Here is a 6,035-nt window from a genome sequence, read left to right on the forward strand (position 1 = left end):
TTTCTTTTGTAGTTAGATATAAATTATTAGATAAATAACATATAAATTTTATTTGATACAAAAACAAAAAAATACAACATATAGATGTACAACGATCAATATTAGAGACAAAAAAAATATTTATGCACATTTTCTCATAGAAATTAAGACATTATTGATTTATTACATATTATGACTTTTTACTTAATTAATCCAATTGTTTAGTGAACTTCTTTGTTATGTACTATTGTTTATTATTCACATGAATAAAAAGATATAAATTGAGTTTGATTTAAAGTTTAATGTGTTGAAGAGTACTTTGGTTAAAAATACTTCAGATATAAATAAAATATTAAATATTTTCCATGCATTGCACTGGTATATATGTAACACCCTAACTACCAAAGTTCACGCTTCCGGCTGCGCAACTCTGATAGCTCAGACATTACGACGAAACTTATACTATTTAATACTAAAATATGAGCCGGTTTAAATCTTTAAACCGCAATACCGCTCCCAAGAATACTTTCATTTGACAATGTACATCCATAGATACCATATAACTTACAAATACCATATAACTTACAAAAACTCATAAAGGATACATCCATATAGATACATATATTTATAAATAATATCACAAGCAGTATTCAATACAATTCCTATCCCTGTTACAGAATATATCAAGATAAAGGCGAGGGTACAATAAACCATAACTAAAACAATACAGAGCATCACAATAACAATTAAATAAGCTCTTCGTAACTTCTGCGCCCATATCCTGAAAGGGAAAAAATGTAGGGGGTGAGAACATCATCCTCGAAAGGGTTCTCAGTAGAGGGTTTTTGGGAATTACTGTAATATGATACATGAAGATAAACCGTACTAGTGATTTATAACCGTCTTATGCCTCTTTTCAAAAACAACGGTTTACAATAAAAGTAAAGTCGGAAATCCTTTCTAAAAGAGGAACCGTTAATTCTCAAAACTCAAAAGCCTTTCAAAAAGGTTTAACCATGCTGAACTAAATTAGCATTTCATACTTTTCCAAAATCAGAAACACAAAATCGAAACCAATCATCGGTCCATCTCATTTCACCCACGGCCCTAGGCCCAAACAATCCAACCATCAACCAATCACCACAGTCCAACAAAGTCTCAGTAGCAATCACAAATAGGAAGATGCAAGCACAAACAAACAGTTATTGCAAGTAGAACAATTAGCAATTAATCACATAGGCAAAGCAAGTACAGTATGCACACCAAAACAATGTCACATAGATGCATATGATGCATGCCTGTCCCTAGTGGCTGATGATATCATCTGTCGGTTATATAGCCAACCTGACACGTCCTGGTAGCTAACCATGGACAGAAACACCCATCGCGGAGCAAGTAGGTTTGAGCTACAACCCCATTGCTACTACCCGCTCAACCCAGAGCCAGTGGAATAACCACTACTGCGGCTACTACCCAGGCGGGTGTTTAAAAGCTCAACCTGGAGCGAGTGGAATCACCACTACTACCGCTACTACCCAGGCATCACAGTCTCTGACCTGGAGCAAGTGGGACGAACCACAACCCTTGCTACTGCCCAGGATCTCAATCATACATTTATTCAATTCAAAATCAATATTCATCCCAGCCATCCGGCTCACGGTTCAATACAGAACCAGTCAATTTATCAATATATACAGCCCTTCGGCTCAAACTCATAATTCATAATCAGCCATACGGCCCATAACTCATTCGGCAACCAGCCATAAATCAATATCATACACAGCCATTCCGGCTCACAGTTCAATCCAGAACCAGTCAATATTCATAATCATACACAGCCATTCCAGCCCAAAACAAACAGCACTTCCGCCATTCAACATCATCAAATTCATAAAACCGGCATTTAAGCCATAAATCACTTTTCTCAAGCCATTTCACTTTGAAATCAAATTTCAACTCTTTTCAGCTTTGGCTTTAAAGATCTCATTTCTCAAATTATCTCAGGCTCATAAGCCAAATTTTCTAAAAGTGAGTTCCCTTTTTAAAACAAAGCCACTCCCGTCATTCTCTTTCCAAAACTTCCAAAACCATGGAAAGTTAAAGATTCATTTTGGGAACATTCAAAATCACTCATACAACAATGGAATTTTATAACAAAAATTTCTTGTCAGAGTCCCGACTCTTTAGGGAAGGTCAACTATATAAATTCCTTAAAATTCATTGAAACTCTTGAAATCATAGATTCTCGGTTCAAGTAAATAAAAACTGAATTTATTATGAAACCGATCATACAAAATCACAAGTTCCAGCCCGGTCCAAAAATCGACTCATTTGAAACGGAACCGGTTCATTTGCATCAAACCACTTTCAGGTTTCTTTTTGGAACCCATTTTTCTAACTCTTTCAAAATGCCTCAAACTTGGTTACTCAATCAAAAGTCTAGATTCTTTTAAAATCACTAAAAGCTCCTTTTTATATTGAAATCAACATTAGAGCATCATTCTTTCCTTCAGTGATTCAAACTGTAGAAATAGTTCATTTCTAAATAAGCCAAACTCAACGCATAAAGTTCATTAAATAAGTTAAGCTTGAAAACATAAATATTCTCTTAATAAATCAAATAATACAATTTCTCAAATCCAACCCTTTTTAAATAACTTTTCAAACAAGAGTAGGATTTTGTAGAAATTTCGGCAGCACCTCCCCTAAAACTTGGACTTTTGCCACCCGGTTCGGGTCTCAACTAAACCATTTCTCATTCCTTTTCAACAGCTCAAAAACAGAAATCAATTCAAAAGCAAGCTAAATCCAACAGTCGCCTCAGTGGCATATCTCAAGGAAACCATTTCAAAATCAACTCAATATCAACTGATTTAACTCATTTCCAAAGCTTAAAAGAATCGGTTCAGAAATAAATCATTTGTCCAAAACCAAGTCAATTAAAGTAAACCAGGCTGAATTCAAAAGTGCATTCGACTTCTCAAATCATCAAAATAATTAACTCAAATCAAATCAATCCTCAACGGATTAAACTTAGATTTCAAATCTTTAAAGAATCAACTTCAAACATTACAATTCACAAAGCCGCACAACAATTCAGCCAAACCAACATTCATAATCATTCGAGTCAATCAAATAATACATAAGGCAGATAAAATTACCAAATACACAATATCTCACATCAGTATCCATATGTAATAATTCCAATACATGAAACATAGTTTTTGGAAAGCGCCCCTACCTCAAAACGCAATTTCATAGCCCAAACTCGTTAACTGATTCCTTTTTGCTCAGCCCGAAATCACCGGCAATCAGAACCTCGGCTCTGCTTGCTCTCTCGAAAGCAGAAACAGCTACAAGCGGCATAAATGAACCGGATTCTAACTCCTAAAACCATTAACATCGCAAATACTTTATCGCACAGAACAGAACACTACCCCAGAGCTTTCGAAAATAGATATACTCACCGAATTAACAAAACGGAACAGCTGCGATTTCGAACCGGCTCGGCAACAGCTCCGGCGGTGGCCAGAAGCTCCGGTGGGTCATCTATAAAAACCGCGCAACATCAAAACTTTTTCGAAATTCCAAATGACCGAAACCACAAATTTAAAACCCTTACCGAAAGGTCGAAACTCGCAGAAATCACTAAACAGAGCAGCTCTATCAACGGCGGCTTGTACCACAATGACCCAGGCGGTGGCATCAACTGAACAGCAACTCCGATGCTGCCATTCCAGTGTGTTTCTTACTTCTGCCATGACACAACAACTCAGAATCAGCATAGCCGCATTACATTCATCAACGGCGGCTCCATTAGCAACCACCATAGCATCCTGGCCTCAGTAGCGGCTTCCAAAGGCAATAGCGGCATGCTTAACACAGAACCCAAGCAGAGCAATGGTAAGAACGGCGGCTCACCCAGCGCTGCGAGCTCCACCACCAGTGACCGAGAAACACGACAGCGGCGTTTTCCTCCACTCAATGGCGTTCTCTCCCTTCATTGGCTTTCCTCCACCTAGAAGCAGAAATGGAGCTCCACCATGATTCTCTTTCGGAAGCTGGCAAGGTGGACTGCGTGGTGACCTCGACGGCGGCGGCAAGGGGCGTAGTGGCATAAGCACCACCCTCTGCTCCTCTTTCATGACCCGCTTCTTCCTCTGGTCGCGATTCACAGCGGGAGCGGCAGCGCATCCTCCTCTGTCTTGCGTCGTTCTCTTCTCCATGGTGGACTCCATCAGGGACGGCCACAGTACCAACCACGACAGGTTGACTGAGATGGAACCCTTGGCGGCAGAACAAGACGACTTCCAGGCACGACTTCTCTCCTCTCGGCGTGCCATAGTGGCGACCACTAGTTGGCAAGTTCGGAGCAAGGACGGTGACGGCTGCAGCCAAGCGCGATGGCAGCGGCGCTATCTTTCCCTTCTTTCCCGTCCCTGTGTTTGTGTGTTGACTGTGAGTGAGGTGGCGGCAGTAAGGGGGGTTTGCGGCGCTGAAGGTGTTGAGGGAGGTTAGGGTTTCAGGTTTGGGTGAGTTTGCTGAGGGTGTTTGGTGTGTGTGTGTGTGTGTGTGTTTTTTTTCCAAAAATTAGAGTTAGGGGAAATATAGTAATTGAAACCCAAATAAAATCCAATACTAATTATATATAGGAAATACTATTTGTTTATCAATTTCATAAATTATTTTCAATAAAATGCCAAAATCCAACAATGGGAATAATATAATTAACTTATCTATTTTCCCAAAACAGCAGTATTAATATTTAAAATATTACTTATATAATCCAACTCATGTAAAACCCCTATAATTTCATAACTTCCAAATTTATAATCGAAATATAGAAAATAATCCAATAATTATAAAATTGGATAATAATCATAACTCATCTCAAATTCAATAAATTAAAACTCGCCTTAATTATCTTTAATAAAATAATTTCTGAAATTAAGGTTATAAATAACCATAGAATTTGAGACTTGATCATAATAAGACTTTTCAAAAGTTTTAGATCTTACAAGTTATAATGAGATATGTATGAAATTTGACATATTACTTGTATGAAGGTTTCTTATATGTGTATGTGAGTATAATAAAAAAAAATATTTTTGATTTTTCCCACAAAATAAAATTGATTTTTTAGTTTAAAGTCTCCTACTAAAATTGTCATAATACTCTTCATTATTAAAATGGTACAGTCAAAAGTGTGACATTTTGATAATGTGGACTGTTACATAACTCCTCCCAAGTAACACAAGCATTTGTTTCTTAATGAACAAATTTTCATTCATCTAAATATTGTAAGTACTCAATCCTTGTTCACAATATAAGATTGTTTTTTACAGGTATTGTCTTAGTTTTTTAATTATTGTTTTATATTTTTAATTTTTTTATTACAATCCTTGTCAAGTATCAATTATTCTATTTTTTTATTTTTTATATTTTTTTTATTTTATATTCTATTTTATATTTATAACAATTATTCTATTTTTTTTATTTTATGGCATTTGAATTTGACCATCTTATTTAAAAAAAAATCATATTTTTTGTATTTTATATTCTATTTTATATTTATAACAGTAGGTATTTAAGAATATAAGATGTATACTAAAATTTGTAAAAATATCTTTAACTTAGTATTTAATTTCACACACATAACATTCATAATTTTACACTCATATTATCCATAATTTCATAAATATAATTTTCATAGTTAATATGTTTTTACAATTAATATTACTCAATTTCAAGCTATTTATTTTTCAAATTATCTCACTTATGCGTTAATGAGTCATGATTTGAAATTATTTTATATTTTTATTTATATTTTTTTCTATTTTTATTTATTGATTTTAATCTAATTAGTTAATAATTATATTTAAAAAAAATTTCATAATTTTTTTCATGTTTTATTTCTAATTTTTTATTTTATAACATATAGTTTTAATGTATAATATGACTTACATAGTAGAAATGTTAAAATATCTCTAATTTAACATTCATAATTTTATATGTATAACATCCATAATTCAAACATATAATATTCATAATCAACG

The sequence above is a fragment of the Arachis duranensis genome, chromosome 1, assembly GCF_000817695.3.
Source record: "Arachis duranensis cultivar V14167 chromosome 1, aradu.V14167.gnm2.J7QH, whole genome shotgun sequence".
NCBI lineage: Eukaryota > Viridiplantae > Streptophyta > Magnoliopsida > Fabales > Fabaceae > Arachis > Arachis duranensis.